The 22031-nt window shown below is 41.4% G+C and overlaps 1 protein-coding gene across 1 annotated transcript in view; it reads left to right on the forward strand.

The window, feature by feature from the left end:
* GALNTL6 (polypeptide N-acetylgalactosaminyltransferase like 6) overlaps positions 1–22031 on the forward strand; it is a 1391526-nt gene that overhangs the window by 812446 nt on the left and 557049 nt on the right. The window lies entirely within an intron of this gene.

The raw sequence follows: 22031 nt of genomic DNA on the forward strand, positions 1-22031 counted from the left end.
GAAGAAGAACTAAAAAGCCTCTCGATGAAAGTGAAAGAGGAGAGTTAAAAAGTTGGCTTAAAGCTCAACATTCAGAAAACTAAGACCATGGCATCTGGTCCAATCACTTCATGGCAAATAGATGGGGAAACAATGGAATCAGTGGCTGACTTTATTTTTGGGGGCTCCAAAATCAATGCAGATGGTGACTTCAGCCGTGAAATTAAAAGATGCTTGCTCCTTGGAAGAAAAGTTGTGACCAACCTAGACAGCATATTAAAAAGCAAAGACCTTTGCTGACAAAGGTCCATCTAGTCAAGGCTATGGTTTTTCCAGTAGTCATGTATGGATGTGAGAATTGGACTATAAAGAAAGCTGAGCGCTGAAGAATTGATGCTTTTGAACTGTGGTGTTGTGGAAGACTCTTGAGAGTCCCTTGGACTGCAAGGAGATCCAACCAGTCCATCCTAAAAGAAATCAGTCCTGAATATTCATTGGAAGAACTGATGCTGAAGCTGAAACCCTAATATTTGGCCACCTGATGAGAAGAACTGATTCATTTGAGAAGACCCTGATGCTGGGAAAGATTGAAGGCGGGAGGAGAAGGGGATGACAGAGGATGAGATGGTTGGATGGCATCACCGACTCAATGGACATGAGTTTGAATAAACCCCAGGAGTTGGTGTTGGACAGGGAGGCCTGGCATACTGCAGTGCAAGCTGTTGCCAACAGTCAGACACGACTGAGCGGCTGAACTGAACTGAACTGGACTGGACTGAGGCCCACCAGGCTCCTCTGTCCATGGGATTCTCCAGGCAGGAATATTGGATTGTGTTGCCATGCCCTTCTCCAGGGTATCTTCCCAACCCAGGGATCAAACCCCAATCTCCTGCACTGCAGGTGAATTCTTTACCATCTGAGCCACTAGGGAAGATCTCTAATCCAGATTTAGAATCACCATCTGTCCTGGGTGATTTCAAACTATGTCCCTGGCTTGAAAGAGCTCAGGTTCTGAGAACAGCAGCTGTACAGGGAACAAGGTGGGGCAGGGCTCTCTGGAGGGCTAGGCATGCTGAAGTTTGTGCTCAAGTTCAGGTTCACACAAATGGCTGAGCCAGACAATGGAGGGACTCGGTAACACAACACAACTGCAGCAGGGAAGAGAGTTCCAGAGCTCTGCTTAAAATGACTTTATCAGCAAGTCTTGCTGACTCTACATCTGAAACATCCTAAATGCTTGCCCATGAACCCCATCACTATCACCATGCCAATCACATCTCTACCCTGGATGACGGACAGAATCCTGGCCAAACTCTGCTTCCCCTTTTGCTCATCTGGTGACGCTTGTGGTAAAGAACCTACCTGCAAATCCTGGAGATGTAAGAGAGGTAGGTTTGATCCATGAGTTGGGAAGATCCCCTGGAGAAGGTAATGGCAACCCACTCCAGTATTCTTGCCTGGAGAATGTACAGAGGAGCTCGGTGGACTATGGTTCATGGGGTCATAAAGAGTTGGACACAACTGAAGCGACTCAGCATGCAGTCAGTTCTTTAGCTCTCCACGCAGCAGCCAGAAGCATCCAATAAGATTTTTTTCTATGCATTTCCTTGATTAAAGCCACCTCTGAACTTAAAATTGAACTGAAAACCCAAGCCCTCACCCCATCCCCTAAGCATTGCATTATCCAGCTCCTTTTCCTGCTCTGATCTCATCTGCTTCTACCCTCCTCACCATCCGTCAGGGGTCTTCTGGGTCCTCACATGAACCCAGCTTGTTCATCCTCTGCGGCCACTGCATAAATGGTCTCCTCTCCAAGGAACATTCTTCCTGGAGAGCAAGGCGAGGCTATTCTCTTAGCTCTCAGCTTAATGAGAAATGGAATATTTCCTGCCATATCAGTAAACAAAGGATGTCACAGTATCAGTGATTGCAGCCACCAAGGATGGTGAGCTGGTGACCCCTGAGGGAACTTAGGAAGGAACGAATACCTGCCCTCTATCCGCCATCAGACTGCAGCCACTCGCCACGGTGAGCTGTGAGGTACTCAGGGGTGAAACATAGGACACTAGCCCTAGATAGCTGATGTGACAAATGAAAGGAATGATTTCAGTGAGCCCAGACTCTTGCATCTTCTCATATACAGAAAAGCACTAAATTCCTTAACTTGGGATATCTGTTTTTTTAATTAATAATTATCTTTTGATGTTAAGACCACCTGCCCTTTGTTGCAAAACTTCTATATGGTGTGGCTCCTCCCCATATCATTGGAGCAGTTCTCTCAGGGTCACTTGAAATGCTGTCTCCCTGACTTGAAGTCCTAAAAATTCCCACCGAATAAAATAGTACTCTCAACTTTTAGGTTGTGAATAGTTTTTAAGTCCTCATTAATGATCACATCCCACTAGACAACTTCTCTGCTCACCTGCCTAAAACAGTCATGACATCACTTTTACTCCACTGTTTTAACTTTCTGCTGGCCTGTGATAATTGTAATTTTTGTTTGTGGGTTAAATGATAAGATGTCCTACTAAACTACACATTTCATAAAGCAAGGCCATTGTCTGTCTTGTTCTCCAACATTCCTCCAGCACCAGAAAAGTGCTCAGTATGTAGTATGTGCTCAATAAATACTTGCTCTTTGAGTGAACAAATGAGGGACATTATTGTAAGAGTTAAAAAAGCAACTATGGATAGAGAAGCAAGTGCATAATTACTGACATGGTCCTGGAAGAAGTAATGAAAATGAAATCAGAATTAAAATAGACATGGGAAGGAAAGTATGTATGTGTGAGCTGTTCATTTTGTAAGAGGAACACTAGCTGGAAAACATTTCTGTTTGGGGCTGAAGACCTTAACATGAATTTCTTTTTTTTTTCATTTATTTTTATTAGTTGGAGGCTAATTACTTCGCAACATTGCAGTGGGTTTTGTCATACATTGACATGAATCAGCCATGGAGTTACATGTGTTCCCCATCCTGATCCCCCCTCCCACCTCCCTTTCCACCCGATTCCTCTGGGTCTTCCCAGTGCACCAGGCCCGAGCACTTGTCTCATGCATCCCACCTGGGCTGGTGATCTGTTTCACTATAGATAATATACATGCTGTTCTCTCGAAACATCCCACCCTCGCCTTCTCCCACAGAGTCCAAAAGTCTGTTCTGTACATCTGTGTCTCTTTTTCTATTTTGCATATAGGGTTATCATTACCATCTTTATAAATTCCATATATATGTGTTAGTATGCTGTAATGATCTTTATCTTTCTGGCTTACTTCACTCTGTATAATGGGCTGCAGTTTCATCCATCTCATTAGAACTGATTCAAATGAATTCTTTTTAACGGCTGAGTAATATTCCATGGTGTAAATGTACCACAGCTTCCTTATCCATTCATCTGCTGATGGGCATCTAGGTTGCTTCCATGTCCTGGCTATTATAAACAGTGCTGTGATGAACATTGGGGTGCACGTGTCTCTTTCAGATCTGGTTTCCTCAGTGTGTATGCCCAGAAGTGGGATTGCTGGGTCATATGGCAGTTCTATTTCCAGTTTTTTAAGAAATCTCCACACTGTTTTCCATAGTGGCTGTACTAGTTTGCATTCCCACCAACAGTGTAAGAGGGTTCCCTTTTCTCCACACCCTCTCCAGCATTTATTGCTTGTAGACTTTTGGATAGCAGCCAACCTGACTGGCGAGTAATGATACCTCTTTGTGGTTTTGATTTGCATTTCTCTGATAATGAGTGATGTTGAGCATCTTTTCATGTGTTTGTTAGCCATCTGTATGTCTTCTTTGGAGAAATGTCTGTTTAGTTCTTTGGCCCATTTTTTGATTGGGTCATTTATTTTTCTGGAATTGAGCTGCAGGAGTTGCTAGTATATTTTTAAGATTAATCCTTTGTCTGTTGCTTCATTTGCTATTATTTTCTCCCAATCTGAGGGCTGTCTTTTCACCTTACTTATAGTTTCCTTTGTTGTGCAAAAGCTTTTAAGTTTCACTAGGTCCCATTTGTTTATTTCTGCTTTTATTTCCAATATTCTGGGAGGTGGGTCATAGAGGATCCTGCTGTGATTCGTGTCGGAGAGTGTTTTGCCTATGTTCTCCTCTAGGAGTTGTATAGTTTCTGGTCTTACATTTAGATCTTTAATCCATTTTGAGTTTATTTTTGTGTATGGTGTTAGAAAGTGTTCTAGTTTCATTCTTTTACAAGTGGTTGACCAGTTTTCCCACCACCACTTGTTAAAGAGGTTGTCTTTTTTCCATTGTATATCCTTGCCTCCTTTGTCAAAGATAAGGTGTCTATAGGTTCGTGGATTTATCTCTGGGCTTTCTATTCTGTTCCATTGATCTATATTCCTGTCTTTGTGCCAGTACCATACTGTCTTGATGACTGTGGCTTTGTAGTATAGTCTGAAGTCAGGCAGGTTGATTCCTCCAGTTCCATTCTTCTTTCTCAAGATTGCTTTGGCTATTTGAGGTTTTTTGTATTTCCAAAGAAATTAACATGCATTTAGACATGTGTTAATCAGGATGGCATAGAAGCCCCATTGTCCTAAAGAACCTTAGAGAAGCAGTATTTATGTTCAATAAATAATTAGTTGGTCACTGGTGGTCTCTAAGATGCTCTTTTCAGCAAAACGAGGAGCAACCAGGACTGACACATAGCCAGTACACACCGATATGACCTGGGCTGGGGTCCTTGCCTGTGTATTTACAAAATCGCCCCAGGCCACAGGCATGATTTCTGCTAGTGGAGAAATGCTTAAGAAAAAATAAAATGGAAGGAATGGTATGGAAAAATCCTTTGCGAAGAAATGTTGATGAAACAGACATGCAGCAGCATTTCTCATTAACACTGAATGAGTTGGAGAGGTGACTTTTAAACAACAATAAGATGTAGAGATGTGTCCTGCGTGCTAAGTCCCTTCAGTCATGTCCAGCTCTTTGAGACCCCATGGTCTGTAGCCCACCAGGCTCCTCTGTCCATGGGGTTACCAGGCATTCCTGGAGTGGGTTGCCACTTCCTCCTCCAGGGGATCTCCCCCACCCAGAGATCCAACCCAGGTCTCTTATGTCTCCTGCACTGGCAGGCGGGTTGTTAACCACTAGTGCCGCATAGGAAGCCCAAGATGTAGACATGCACAGCTAATTGCCTTTCAAGCTAAACCAAACTTAGCTCACAAGCCTTCATTTATACTAAGGGAGAAAAATGTTATCCTGTCAGCTCAAAAAAACTCAGTTGCTTCTGGTTTTAAAAATAGTCGTCTTTGGATGACAGTGCATTAGCCACTACAGCTGGTCTCCCGTCATAGACATGCCTCCATACACTACCCTCACCAACCACTGGGGAGCTACGGAGCTCCTAGCTCTCAATTTGTGATTATTCATGGAGATATGTACATACATATGTATTTTTGTATTATGTTCTCTTGTCCACCAACATTGTGATATGCATGCAGAGAAATGTAACGTTTGCTTTAATCACTTCAATGTACCCATTACTTTGACACATTGTTCTCATAGCAGAAAATAGATTTTTACTAACATTTTAACCTGACAAATGTGAAAGTCACGGTCTAATCATTAGCTATGTACATAGCTATTTAGTGTCTAGGCAACATCCAAGTTACATGATATATTTATTAAAAATACATTCCTGAATCCCAACTAGACCTACTGAATCAGAATTCCCAGGGGCCGTTCCTGGAAACTCGAATATATTGATAACCAGCTCCCCATTTAAGCTAAGTGCAACACTTACTTAGAAATTCCCACTGGGTTTCAATTTTCATGTTGAACATGTTGAGGAACCACCATAATGTTTCTCACATGATGGACAAAGATCCGTATAGTTGAAGCTATGTTTTTTCCAGTAGTCATGTATAGATGTGAGAGTTGGACTATAACAATGAGAGATGAAAAATTGATGCTTTTGAACTGTGGTGTTGGATAAGACTCTTGAGAGTTCCTTGGACTACAAATCAGTCAAGCTTAAAGGAAATCAACCCTGAATATTCATTGGAAGGACTGATGCTGAAGCTGATGCTCCAAAACTTTGGCTACCTGATACAAAAAGCTGACTCACTGGAAAAGACCCTGACGCTGGGAAAGATTGAAGGCAGGAGGAGAAGGGGGTGACAGAGGCTGAAATGTTTGGATGGCATCACCGACTCAGTAGACATGAGTTGAGCAAACTCCAGGAGATGGTGAAGAACAGGGAAGTCTGTCGTGCTGTAGTTCATGGGATCGCAGAGGTGGACATGACTGAGTGGGTATACAACATGTTGGAAATTACTCCCAAAGTCCTGTTTTATACGATGCTTCCCTACAAATATCTTAGAAGGATTTTGCATTCCTTATGCAGATTTTTCTACTCTTCATTCTCACTCAAAAGATTTAAAAATTACATACAGAGAATTACATAAGGGAACAGTATGGTGGTTCCTCAAAAATTTAAAAACAGGATTGCTATATAATCAAACAATTCCACTTCTGAGTACATAGCCCAAAGAATTAAAAGCAAGGTCTCAACAAGATTTGTACACCCATGCTCATGGCAACAGTTGTCACAGTTGCTGAGTTGGAAGCAGCACAAGGGATCACGGACAGAGGACTGGATAAACAAGATACGGTCTGTACAGACAATGGAGGATCATCCAGCCTTTAAAAGGCGAAGGATTCTGATATGCAGTACAGTGTGGGTGAACCCTGAGGATGCTTCACTAAGTGACATAGGTCAGTCACAGAAAGACACCTGTGGTTCTCCTCACAGGAGGTAAAGGAAAGTTAAATTCATAAACAGTAAAACAGTGATCGGCAGGGGCAAGGATGGGGAGTGGTGGGTTGCTGTTTGAAGTGTATAGGCCTCACTTTCCAAGATGAAAAAGTTCTAATGATTGGTTTCACTGCAACACAAGTACACTTATCACTAAAGAACTGTACACTTAAAATGTCTCAGATGGTTCATTGAGTGTTATGTATATTTTACCTAAACTGAAATCGTCAAAGAAAATTACATTAGGGTCATACAACCCACATCTTAGTTTTGGGACTGAAACTCATTTCAGCTGTCCATACAGTGGCTGATAAGAAATAGAAGTCTATATAATTATAAAAGATACATGCACCCCTATGTTCATAACAGCACTGTTTACAATAGCCAAGACGTGGAAGCAACCTAAATGTCTGCTGACAGATGAACGGATAAGGAAGTTGTGGTGCACATGCACAATGGCATATTAGTCGCCAAAAAGAGTGAAAGCATGCCATTTGCAGCAGCATGGTGGACCCAGAGATGGTCACACTAAGAGAAGTCGGAAAGAGACAAATGCTACATGATGTCACTTCTACGTGGACTCAAATATGCCACAAACGAACCTATGAAGGAAACCAAAACAGACGTCCAGATGAGCAGACTTGTTGGTGCCAAGGGGTGGAGGGTGGGGGAGTGATGGATTGGGAGTTTGGGATTAGCAGAGGCAAACTACTATATATAGAGTGGATAAGAAAAAGGTCCTCATGTATAGCACAGGGAACTATATGCAATATCCTGTGACAAGCCATAATGGAAAAGAACCTTAAAAAAAGAATGTCTGCTTTTTGTATAACTGACTCACTTTGCTGTACAGAAGAAATGAAACACCACATTATAAATCAGCTATGCTTCAATTAACTTTAAAGAAGAAGAAAGAAACAGTCATTTAACCTTTGCGTTCACACTAGAAGCATCACATGAGCCAATCATGACTTCAACAATAAAGTTTTGGTTAATACTTTGAACTTTTAAGATTCACCAGTCATCTGTTAATAGACTCATACCAAGGCTGTGTTTGCTGGAAGATGAAGGTTAATGCTATTCCTTTTTTAACCCATTAAAAACTGGTACAACAAGGCAAGTCATTGTAAAGTGAGTTCATGGGATTCTCATTTATTCTCTATTAGTGGCTTTCACTGTCCATATATATTTTACCACCTGCTCAACCTGGAATTTAAAAAGAAAAATCCTCTGCCTTTTAGTTTGTAGGATATATGTATTCTTTTCAGAGTCAGGGCATTGGCAACTGTGTGGGTGACTCAAGCAGAATGAATCAACTGGCCATCATAGTTGAATGACTGCTTTTTTTAGTATTTGCTACTGAGATTAGAAATTTCTGAGGGCAAATGGATTACAAAGGGTTTTTTAATATCAATTTTTATTAGTAACAAAATAAATTTCCAGGCTGAAGCAGATAAAGGAAAATGTGACAAAGTTAAATCCACAACTTATCTAAATCCCTACTTTCTCAACCATTTTAGTCTTCCTATTGACCTAAATGTATGCCAAGGTTAAAGGCTGTGTGTGTGTGTGTGTGTGTCCGCGCACACGCACGCATTCATGCTTAGTCATTAGTTGTGTCCAATTCTTTGTGACTATTTGGATAGTAGCCTGCCAGGCTCCTCTGTCCATGGGAATTCCCAGGCAAGAACACTGGAGTGGGTTGCCATTTCCTCTCCAGGGGATCTTCCCAACCCAGGAACTGAACCTGTGTTTTCTGCATTGCAGGTGGATTTTTTACCCACTGAGCCATTAAGGAAGTCAATAGGCTATATGCCTTTAAAAAATATATATATATAGTCATAAATCCTATAGGTGATTCCTAGAGGCATCCACAGTTGTTTAATTTTCCAGAATAGTTTCAGTATCAAATATTCTTCCCTGATATACTCATATATCATAAAATCTTTATAAGACTATGAATATTGATTTCTTTTAATAATAAAATTTGAGTCACTAAAGGGATCCTGGAGATTTATTAATAATTTCTAACCCACAGGGTCATAAAATCTCAGGGAAACTGGTAAGAAACAGAAAGAACTCGATCACTTTTTAATCTATTTTCTTTCCTAATTCTTACAGAAACATTTCAGAAATACCTAAAAATTATCAAGTCAAAGTGAAGAAGTTGAAGCAAAAGTTCCTGGGTAAATAATTTGACCTTAAATGAGATGTATGTGAGCCTGATTTAATGAATTCTTAAGCATCTCCTGTGTTTTAGGAAAACAGCATATATTGTTGTTTTCTAACCTGTACTGACAAAAAGCAAGATTTTCCTAATTTTCTGAAAATCTAAGGAAGTGCAACATAATACAGATCATGTGTCATTTCTGGAGAGTCCAAAGCTTACTTGCTCTCTTGCTTTCCACCCCCTTCTCTTTGTTAATTACAATGATTCAGTTCTTCCTCAGTACATCTTTGATTCTTTGGTCTTAGAATTTCAGGTCAGATATTTATCCATGAATCACATTTTAAAAATTTCTTTTTTTTTCATTTATTTGTATTAGTTGGAGACTAATTACTTTACAATATTGTAGTGGTTTTTGTCGTACATTGACATGAATCAGCCATGGAGTTACATGTGTTCCCCATCCTGATCCCCCCTCCCACCTCCCTCTCCACCCGATTCCTCTGGGTCCTCCCAGTGCACCAGGCCCGAGCACTTGTCTCATGCATCCAGCCTGGGCTGGTGATCTGTTTCACCCTACTTCTCATAGGTCAACTTTTAAAGTGATTACCTAAACAATTGCTGAAGCCTTTCGAAAGTGATTTAAAAATCCATATAAAAATAAATACAGTCACTATATGAGGGGATAATATAATCAGAGATGAAGTAACTAACGTACATTCATTCTGCTCTGCTTACTGTGTTTCAAAAACACTATTGCATTATCTTAGAAGTGAGTTTGTGTGTAGCAAAAAAAAGTCATAGTCTCCAGTGTCTATTTTCTTGTCTGCAAATTTAAGATGTCGGGAAAGGCCATGCAGAAGCGTTCACAGTCCGTGGTGAAGAACCCACGCTGTTGTTGTTGCTTCACACACTTGTGTCTGACTCTGCGACCCCATGGACTGTCCGCCCAACGCCTCGGTCCAGGGATTCTCCAGGCATGAATACTGGAGTGGGTTGACACTTCCTTCTCCAGGGGATCTTCCCAGCCCAGGGATCAATCCCATGTCTCATGCATTGGCAGGCAGATTCTTTACCATCTGAGCCGCCTGGGAAGCCCAGAGAACCTACAGTCCCACCTGAAGCTCAGGGTCGATTATGGTGAAATATATGAGCCAGTACCAGTGCCTCTCACAACTTCATGTTTCAATCATGTATTTTAGGACATACACACATACACAGACACACACACTTTACTGACTCCTCCGAAGAAAAACATTTTTTGAAAAAGGCCAGTTTCCTTACAGCAGTGACAAATAAGCAGAAATAACATAGGTTCTACCAAAGCAAGGAGTGACGGCGCTCAGAATAAGCAGCCATAACTGCTTCCCGACTAGTAGCTGACCAGACTTCCTGAAGGTCAACGCAGACAATGTGTTACCTACCGTGCTTGTGACATCACACCGGTAAACGCATTAGCCGTTAATGAAAAATGAGTGTTTTCCTTGCCCTCTCTTCCCCTCCCCAACCTTTTTCTATGAATTGCATGGTCTCTTCCATTTAAAAATATATGTTGGCTCTCTGTCTTGATCTGTATTTCATTTAACTTGAATAATTATGGCTATATTTAAACTAATTTTTAAAGAAGCACTGGATAAAATAGACCTAATTTGACTTGGGTTCCTTGCCTGTCTTAGATTGTCAAATATCTCCACTGCTTTTTCTCTCTGCTTTCCCCCCTCACCCCACCCCCCGCCGTTTGGTAAAGTGATTTTTATATGGTTCAGTACTTGATGACCTGTCAAGCAAAGTAATAAATTTAAGAACTTTAGGAAATGTCACAGCTAGAAAATAGAAACTTCACTCTAATAGTCCTCCTAAATTATGATGTTATCACAAGAACATCAAGGGTAAGACTTCTCCTTGAACCAAACTTTTCAGTGAAAAGATTAGCTGATAATTACAGTGTGAACTCATAAAGACTTAAGTTATAACCCTTTAGAGAAATATTTCACTTTTAAAGTGACCTATTACTGGAACACCTCAAAGAGACTGCAGGTTCCATTCCAGACCACTGCAACAAAGCAAACCTCTCACAATAAAGCCAGCTGCAAAGGTTTTGGTTTCCTAGTGCATATAAAAGTTACGTTTACCCTATTGTCTACTAAGTATGCAATAGCATTATATATTTTTAAATAGCCTGCACCTTAATCAAAAAATATTTCACTGCTAACCATTATCTGAGCCTTCAGCAAACTGTAATTTTTTTTTTGCAGGCAGAGGGTTTGACATATTCCAGGGACTAAATCTGGAATAGAGTAAACCAATGCTACTGGAAAAACGGCAACAACAGACTTCCTCGAGTCACGGCTGCCACAGCCTTCTGTGTGTAAATAAATAAATAAGAATGCAAAATCTGAAAAGCATCATAAAGCAAAATACAGTAAAATTAATGATGGGTGTCTATTAATAGTAATATTTCACATATGGAGTATTATTAATCTAAAGTGATATAAAAAATGCCATCTCATTTAAACTCTACACAAACCCATGCGGCAGGCTGTGCTACCCTCATTTGTGATGAAGAATCTAAAGCACAAGAAGTCAAAGTCAGTGTCTCAATGTCACAGCAAGGACTGGCACACAGATCTCTTAATATTGTTTCCTTTCCTCACATGGCCATGCTACATTCTTAGTTGTATTGTACCCTGCATTTCTGAAATAATTATAATGGATATATAAAGAGAGCAATTTTTTTTTTCATTTTAATTCTGTGTTTTTTTTTTCTTTTTATACATAGTCCTCTCTGGACTAATGTTCATGGAAATTACTCTGAATACCAATAAACTGAATTATTACTTAAATCCATTTAGTATCAAATAGGGCTTTTCCTGGTATTCTTAGTCAGTAAGGAATCAGCCTGCAATTCAGGAGATCGTCTGCCAATGTAGGAGACCCTGGTTTGACCCCTGGGTTGGGAAGATCCCCTGGAGAAGGAATTGGCAACCCACTCAAGTATGCTTGCCTGGGAAATCCCATGGACAGAGGAGCCTGGTGGGCTACAGTCCATGAGGTCACAAGAGTCAGACGTGACTTAGTGACTAAACCACCACCACCAGTGTAAAGTAAACTGCATTCTGTGAACACTGTGTGAGTGCTTAGTCACTCAGTCAAGTCCGACTCTTTGTGACCCCGTGGACTGCAGCCTGCCAGGCCCCTCTGCCCATGGAATTCTCCAGGCAAGAATACTGGGGTGGGCTGATATGCCCACCTCCAGGGAAATCTTCCTGATCCAGGGGTTGAACTTGAGTCTCCTGCACTGAAGACAGATTCTTTACCATCTCAGCCACCAGGAAACCCCTTTTGTGAACACTGAAAGTGAAAGTGAAAGTGAAGTTGCTCAGTCGTGTCCAACTCTTTGCGACCCCATGGGCTGTAACCTACCATGCTCCTCCATCCATGGGATTTTCCAGGTAAGAGTACTGGAGTGGGTTGCCATTTCCTTTATCCTACCCTAAATGCAGGGGATTTGCTGTAGTTAAGACATTATTTACCTAGAACAATTTTAAGTTCACAGCATAATTGAGGGAAAGGTACAGATTTTCCATAGCTCCTCTACCCCATATACATCCACAGCATCTCCTATAATCAACATCCTCCACCAGATGATACATTTGTTACAACTGATGAACCAAACTGGTACCTGGTCATCATTCAATAGACCCCTCAACCCCTAATCTTTTTACTGTCCCCCTGACTTGCCTTTTACAGAATGTCCTATAGTTGGAATCATTTGGTATATACATTTTCAGATTGCCTTCGTTCAGTTTGTCATATGCATTTAAGTTTCCTCCATGTATTTTCATGGTTTGACAGCTCATTTCTTTTTAGCTCTGAATAATATTCCAATGTCTGGATGTACCGCTTACCTACTAAAGGACATCTTGGCTACTCCAAGTTTTGGCACTTATGAATAAAGCTGCTACAAATACCTGTGTGCAGGTTTTTATGTGGACATACATTTTCCACTCTGAGTAAATATCAAAGAAAACGATTGCTACAACGTATGTCAAGAGTACTTTTAGTTTCATAAAAAACAAAACAGCCAACTCTGCATAATCAGAGTTTCATATTGATTTCAAAATTATTTTCCCTTAGGAAGGAGCAGTAGTTTGGTGAATGCATGTTCAGTACTCTGATTTGTAAATTCAACGAAGGTATTCCTATGTTTGGTCATGTTATAGATCCAATTACTTCCTTTATTGTGAAACAGTCTAACTTGCTGTCCAATAGAGATATTTTAAAGATGTTCTATTTTCCTATATTTACAAACACAGCAACACAAACATAGCCAAGCAGCAAAGTGTTATTCTCAAAGATTCATTTTGAGAGTTGCATTAAGAACTTATTAACTGAAAATTAATTTCTCTCCCAAACAAGCATAAAAAACTGAAAGCTGTAGGAGTTTAGAGAAAAAGAAAACTGAAAAGGTGTTGCCTTCACTCGCAAGAATGTAATTTTTCTCAAAGTCCATATACTTTCAAGAAAGCTGTTTGCTAAGAATAGAGAAATACTGATTGTAATATATGGAATAAGAATGTAAAGCATATACCAAAGGTATGGCATAGACCAAAGCATAAAGAGATGGCACATTTTATTAATCATTCAGTATTTAGGATGTGAATACTAAGCTCTGAAAGAGCTATGTTTTTGCTGTACATGGCATTGTTGTAGTTTTCAAAGACCATCTGCAGATAGCCTCTCAGCACTTGAATGATCAATAAAGTCTTCTTAGTAATCATTGGTGGTGGGAAGGTGGAAGAATGGGGAGACTGGGATTGAAATATATATGCGCCATTGATACTATGTATAAAACAGATGACCAGTGAGAACCTCTGTACAGCACAGGGCACCCTACCCAATGCTCCGTGGAGACCTGGATGGGGAGGAGTCCAAAGGGTGGGGACATACGTGTATGCAGAGCTGATTCATTTTGCTGTAATAGAAACTAACACAGCATTGCAAAGAAACTATACTCCAATAAAAATTCATTTTAAAAAATGTTGAGAAGGTTAAAAAAAACTGTAGGAAACATTTTTCATAAACAGATCTTGGGCATCTCTCACACGTTGCAAACAGCTGTTCCAATCTGCCGTCGTCTTTAATATCCTGTCATAAAAGAAAACCCATAAATCTAGTCTCCAATGTAACCAGCACATTCTCACTGCCTTCCTGCTGTGCCCTGTCACTTACAAAGTATGAGTAACGAAAAACGGTACCCGCTGGAGTAGCCAATTCTCAGAGTCATTAGTTCTCTTTAATACTCCAGTTTTATCTCAGGAATGGGCAAGACAAGAAGTAAGATGTTCTGTGTCACTTTAAGATAATAACACATCATGTAATTCTAGGGTCATAAAGAATTCATAAGTGATCCCATAGAGGAACGTTCATTTGCATGCTCTCTAGAGTTTTCTCTCTTCAGATGTGACCTTGTATAATTAAATATATTTGAAACATCAAGAGAAATGGCAGCGAGGCAGACAATAGAATTCTTCATTTTATCTGGGACTGAAATAAAGTGAAATTAAATTATAAGGTGCAGTCAGTGTAGTAGAAGATAAAAAATTTCAATGAAGTCCTCTCTATATGATTGTATTCATTAGCATTTATAGGAGGACAATTATACCATGTGGGGTATAACAGGATTTTAAAACTGGCATTTCATTTCTATGGGACTTCCCGAAAAGGACTCAAATGAAGTGTCCCTGAGACTCATCTGTACATGTTACATTAAATCAGATAATTCAAATATGCAGTTAGACCCAACACAGGGAATTCTTCTTTTTAAAATAAACAGACTTTTCAAGGGTAAAAAAACCAGTTCTCTGTGTCACAAGTGAAATGTAGATTAAATGTATCAAAAAAAGATAATTAAAACCGTAACTAATATACTTCTACAGAGAAAGATCTTTACAGAAACACTAACGAAATTACATTTGAATTACTTTTCATAAAAAAGTCATTATTAAAAGATACAAACATAATTCTATCAGAATACTTTAAAACTTGCATTCTCTTAATGTGTAACTTATTACTCTCTTCAGAGGTTTATCTTTTTCCTCCAGTCACAGGGATAGAGTTTGTTTGACTATAATCAACCTAATTATGAGAATGAGAGTTTTAATTCAGTGTGATTCATTACCAAATCATTTGTTATTTATAATGTATTTTCTTAATTCATTATGTGATTTGCTTAGTCGCTAAGTCGTGTCCTATTCTTTTGCAACGCCATGGAGTATGGCCTGCCAGGCTCCTCTGTCCCCATGATTCTCCAAACAAGCGTACTGGAGGGGGTTACCATTTCCTTCTCCAATTCTATGACTTAACCTTTCTTATTATGACACATGGGTACAGAACAGTCCAGAAGTTTTGTTTTGTGTCCAGCTAAATAACTTATTGTATACCTAATCCACACGTAACTACTGCCTAGGTCAAGAAGTTAAATATTAAAGGGACTTCCCTATTTGTCCAGTGGTTAGGACTCAGAGCTGTCAATGCTGAGGGCCCAGGTTCAGTCCGTGGTCAGGGAACTAAACTCACGCAGCCTCATGGTGCAACCAAAAAAACAGGAAAAAAATCACATGCGCGTGGACATACACACACACATACACACATAACATACATACACACACACACACACTCTCTCTCTCCCCCTCCCTCTCTCTCTCCCCCCTCTCTGTAAGTTCATAACCTAGGAGAAACACATTTTTTTAAAAAAGTAAACACAGAACACTACAGCATTCTCAATCCCTCTCTTGATTGCTTCTAATAAGGAACACTTCTCTACCCATTTTATCAGGTAACTGCTATCCTGGCATTTATGATAATAATTCTTGCTTTTATTTGCAATTTTATCACTTAGATATTAGATCACCACCTACTGGGCAACCACCAGGGCCTGACTGGTGGGTTACAATCCACAGGGTCACAAAGCACCGGACATGACTGAAGCAACTTAGCACCCACGCAGACGTCAGAATCAGAATTAATGCTCAGAATTAACGCTGACACTCTGCGACCCTAGGGACTGAGGCCCACCAGGCTCCTCTGTCCATGGGATTCTCCAGGTAAGAGTACTAGAGTGGGTTGCAATGCCCTCCTCCAGATCTTCCCAACCCAGGGATCAAGCCCGGGTCTCTTGCATTGCAGGCAGATTCTTTTCCGTCTGAGCCATCGGGGAAGCTAAACAGTATTTTACTGAGTGTACATGGTGTGTTTGTGCAGAAATGCCCAGCAGCACTCCCACTCCTGAGCAGATGGCACCTGCTCAGACCCTCCTGAGGCTTCAGGGACTGGGGAGCAGCAGTGAAAAGACGGGATCTGTTTCTCAGCACGATACCTGGGAGGCGGGACTCTAGGGTGACACCATCACTTCCCATCACCCCCTGGTGTCCTTGCCTGGTGTAATCCTCATGCATGTGATGGATTTTACTCCCAGAATCAGGTTTTACCATAGGACAGCTCAGTTAACTGCGGGCTTCCCAGGTTGCACAATGGTAAAAAATCCACCTGCCAGTTTAGTAGACGTGGGTTTGATCCCTGGGTAAGGAAGATCCCCTGGAGGAGGAAATGGCAACCCACGGCAGCATTCTTACCTAGAGAATCCCATGGGCAGAGGAGCCTGGTGAACTACAGTCCACGGGGTCCCAAAAGAGGCAGACACAACTGAGTGACTGAGGATGCATGTACAGTTAACGGCATAGGTAGAGTTGGTGATGTGAGGGAATATATACTATTCAAAAGGAAAACACAGAAACTATGAGATTGATTCAGAGAGCATGCACAGAGAAAAAGGCCAAGACTATGACTCTATGAAAGTGAAAGTGAAAGTCGCTCAGTCATGGCCAACTCTTTGCAACCCCATGGATATAGTCCATGGGATTCTCCATGACTATATGACCTTCTGGTAAAACTTGAGAAGAACCAAAGGTCAGAGTATTCAGTCCTATGTACTGTTGTCTCTAGAGTTAAGGCTGTGTCTCACAGAACCTAGAGAGCTACTTCTTAGGCAACAAGGGCTTTGCTCTTCAGACATCTCAGCAGAAGCCAAAGATAGAGAATGAATTATCTTTAAAATAGCTGTGGAGACATCTTTGTTTAACAGAATAAAAACCAGGGAAATCCATGCAAAGTTCATACAGTTCTGGAGAATATTATGTCAACATAAATACTGACAGACTTGGGCTGAAAAGGATACAGATAATACTAGCAGGCGAAGTGAACTGCTCAGCAGCAAACATGTGCTGAGTGTTACGGAAAGAGAACTACTCAGATGGAAGAATCAGGAGCCAAGAACTAGACAACAGAGCTGAGAGTCACAGCATCAGCAGACCATGACACCTAACCAAGGGGCAAGGGCTAGAGGTGAGCAGGCCACATTTGGCAACAGCCTTAGGGAGCTTTCCTGATGTCCAGGGGTTACGAGTCCAGCTTGCAGTCCAGGGGACGCTGGTTCAATTCCTGGTCTGGAAGATCCCGCATGACAGCAAGCAACTGAGCTCGTGCTCTGCAGCCCACGTGGTGCAACTACTGAAGCCCATGCAACTAGATAGAGTCTGTGCTCTGCAAGAGTAGCCTCTGTAAGGAGAAGCCTGCACACCGCAATGAGAGAGGATCCCCCACGCAGCGGTGAGGACCCGGCACAGTCAAAACAATTAAATAAATCTTAAAAACAAAATGCCTTGGACCAATGAATTCCTTTTACCTTTTGCTTTTTCATTGCCTCGGTTTTAACCACTCCTGTCTCGTCGTTGCATGCTGAGTGCTGGAGGAATGTAGGCTGTCTATTTAGCTTTATGGTCTAAAGAGGAAGAGTAATTGTATCCCAGGAGTGATCCTTAATTCAACAGACTATACCCAGGAGCTTCATCCATATTTGGTTTAGATGATTTAGATAATGAGATTTCAGACTATTACACTGATGAGATTTTAGATTCAAATGGATACTGCAACTTGATGAAAATTTGGGGATTCTGGGGAGGGGATGATTACATTTTACATTTGGAAGGTACATGAATCTTTGGGGGCCAAAGGACAGACTGTGGTGTGCAGAATCTAAGATTCCCCATGCTTCCCTACCCTCTGGTGTACACAGGCTTTGTGACTCTGGGGCTGTCAATGTGGATTTTACTCCCTAAACTCATTTATGTTACATGGCACACAGTTCACCTTATGATGAAGAGGTTAACAAGATCGGCCTGCCCATCACATAAGCAGGGAGTTTTCTCTGGCTGGTTGCAGAAAATGAAGTCAGAGATTCGGAATACAAGAAGGACCTGAAACACTCTGCAGGCCTGAAATGGATTAGGACACGTGGTGACCCACCCCTGGGGGCTGAGAACAGCCCAGGCTGACAATCAGCAGGAACACGGACCTCAGTGTACATCCTCAAGTAAACAAATTATGCTAATGACCAGTGAGTTTGCACAGTCCTGATTCCCTTAAAAGAAACACGACCCCAGCAACAGCTGATATCAGGCCAGTGAGACTCAGAGTCCATCCGTATGAATCCAGACTTCTGATTGCAACACTCCGAACTAATTTTTAAGCCACTCATTTTGTGGTAATTTGTTCCACAGCAATAAAAACTAAAACCACTTGGTATCTTGATTTTAGCTTTTAAAATTTTTAGCTTTTAACTTTTTAGACATGGAGTGCATCTCGTCTTTGCTTGTACTCTGGCACTGGACCCCACACATGGTATGAGTCGGGACTGTGACTGGTGATGGTGTGTATGTGGTTCCTGATTGGAGATTATTATAAATAATGCTGTTGAAAATGACCTTGTGCCTGTTTCGTTCATAGGTTCATATGTTTGTTGAATACCTATCTAACATTGGAACTGCTGGGCCAAAACATAGAAAATAAGATAGGAACATAATGTCAAATCAATTTAAAAAGTGTTTGAAACAGTTTACAAGGACACTCAGTTTATTAGTGTCCTATCGTTTCCAGTCCTTGCAGTCCTTTTTAAAACTAGGCCTCCTGACAAAAGTACAGTGCTATCACGTGGCATTCTTCACTGGCACATCATTGCCCTACAAAGCTGTGGCCGTTTCTGCTGTACACTGAAGTGAATCAGCTATAGGCACACACATATCCAGGCTTCCCTGGTGGCTCAGAGGTAAAGAATCCTCCTTCAATGCTGGAGACATGGGTCCAATCCCTGGGTCAGAAATGATCCCCTGTAGAAGGACAGGGCAACCCACTCCAATATTCTTGCCTGGAAAATCCCAGGGACAGAGGAGCCTGGCAGGCTACAGGCCATGGGGTTGCAAGTCGGACACGACTTAGCAACTAAGCCGCCACCACCACCGTACATATGTCCCCTCCCTCCTGAGCCTCCCTCCCACCCCCCCACCCCACCCCTAGGTCATCATAGGGTGCTGAGCTGGCCTCCCTGTGACCTAGAGCAGCTTCCCACTAGCTATTTATTTCACACTTGGCAGTGTATTTTAATTTATATTTCTTGATTACTAATCAGTTTAAGCACTATTTTACGTTGGTCACCGATATAATCCCTTTCGTGAAGTGCCTTCACTCCATCATCTGACAGCATTGTTCGTCTTTTTCTTACTGATTTTGTAAACATTCTTTGTTCTAGATTTGAGGCTATCATATGGCATGAGTATTGCATTTATCTTCTCACAGTCTGTACTAGGCAGCTGGGGCTGCCATAACACAATGCGGGTGATTAAAACGACAGACCTTGGTTTCTCACAGTCCAGGGACTGGACAGTCCAAGGTCAGGGTTCTGGGGGGGTTCAGTCTCTGGGGTTCCTCTTTTCCTGGCTTAGAGAGGGTGCTTCCTCACTGTGTCCTCAGATGGCAGAGAGGGGCAGCACCAAACTCTCTGGGGTCTCTTCTCATGAAGGCAATAATCCTGCCACAAGGTCCCCACCCTCAGCCCCCTATCTAAGCCTAATTATCTCCTAAAGTCTCTATCTGCAAATACCCTGACATGAGGGATTAGGAAGTTAGGATGTCAGCGTATAAGTCCAGGACGGACACAGTCATGCCCACAGCACAGCCCTTTCCTGGCATCTCAGTGCGTTCTCCAACTCATCTTTACACCATTTTCTTTAAGATTCTTAGTACTGCAAAATGCAATATGCATTCATGACCTATATAGGAAAAGAATCTAAAAAAAGAGTAGATATATGTATATGTATAGCTGATTCACTTTGGTTTACACCTGAAATTAACATTGTAAATCAACTATATGCCAATAAAAATTTAAATATATATATATATATATATATATATATATAAAATATACATTCAGAATGATGTGCAAAAAGAAAAATTGTTGTTGTTTAGTCACTAAGTCATGTCTGACTCTTTGCCACTCCATGGACTGCAGCACGCCAGGCTCCTGTCCTCCACTATATTTCGGAGTTTGCCCAGACTCATGTCCATTGAGTCAGTGATGCCATCCAATCATCTCATCCTCTCTTGCCCCTTTCTCCTCCTGCCCTCAACCTTTCCCATCATCAGGGCCTTTTCCATTGAGACAGCTCTTCACATCAGGTGGCCAAAGTATTCCATTCCATAATTTATCGTAAAAAGAACTCTGAGGGGCGCATCACCCAGGTCAAGAAGCAGCACCAGGGCACCAGCTTGGACACCCACTCCTGACCACACAAATCACTGCCTCACTCTCCTCAAAGCAATCTGAGTCCTACGGCAGCTCAACCCTTAGTTTTATTTATCGTTTTACCACATAAGTGAACATGCCTTGAATCTGTGGTTCAGTTTTGCCTTTTTTTAGACTTTATAGAAATGAAGTTACACAGTAACTGTACTACTCTATGGGGAAAGTTTTGCTCAGCATACTGCTTGTGAATAGCTGTATTTTACTCTTTATTACTGTGTAGCATTTCATTAAATGAATATCACACAATGTATTTGTTCTTCCTTCTATTGATAGACATTATTAGATTTCCCAGTTTGGGAATGTTGTAAATAGTGCTGCAATGAACATACACTTTCCCTGATAGATCAGTTGGTAAAGAATCCGCCAGTAATGCAGGAGACCCCGGTTCAATTCCTGGGTAGGGAAGATCTGCTGGAGAAGGGATAGGCTACCCACCCCAGTATTCTTGCACTTCCCTTGTGGCTCAGGAGGTAAAGAATCCGCCTGCAATGTGGAGACCTGAGTTCGATCCCTGGGTTGGGAAGATCCCCTGCAGATTGGAAATGCTACCCACTCTAGTATTCTGGCCTAGAGAATTCCATGGACTGTATAGTCCATGGTTGCAAAGAGTTGGACATGACTGAGCGACTTTCACTTCACTTAATTTATGAACAGCACAAATCTTTCAGTGTACACATGTATACATTTCTCATGTACACATTGCTTTGTGGGAATTCATTATATATGCTGGGTATGAACCTTTGTTAATCATGTGAGTGCTAAGATGCTCAGTCCTGTCCAACTCTCTGTGACCCCATGGAGTTTAGGCCACCAGGCTCCGCTGTCCACGTAATTCTCCAGACAAGAATATTAGAGAGGATTGCCATTTCCAACTCCAGGTATCTTCCCAGCCCAGAGATCGAACACACATCAACTACATCTTCTGCACTGGCAGGTAGATTTTTTTTTTTTACCACTATCACTACATGGGAAGCTTTTATTAATCATATTTTGTATAAATTAGATGTCCAGAGATCTCCTGTCTTTGTCTTCTCTTGGTACTTTCTTAACTACATATTTTGGTTAAAAATAATTGCAAATGTCAATTTGGTTAAATAATTATCTTTTCCTCCATGACTAGTATTGTTTTATTTGCTGAGCTAATAATATTTCCCTATTGATGTCAGTTCAGTTCAGTTTGGTCGCTCAGTCGTGTCTGACTCTTTGCAACCCCATGGACTGCAGCACGCCAGACCTCCCTGTCCATCACCAACTCCCGGAGTTTACCCAAACTCATGCCCAAGTTGATGACGCTATCCAACCATCTCATCCTCTGTTATCCCCTTCTCTTCCTGCCTTCAATCGTTCCCAGCATCAGGGTCTTTTCCAGTGACTCAGTTCTTCATATCAGGTGGACAAAGGATTGGAGCTTCAG

This window comes from Muntiacus reevesi, chromosome 17 (genome assembly GCF_963930625.1).
Source record: "Muntiacus reevesi chromosome 17, mMunRee1.1, whole genome shotgun sequence".
NCBI lineage: Eukaryota > Metazoa > Chordata > Mammalia > Artiodactyla > Cervidae > Muntiacus > Muntiacus reevesi.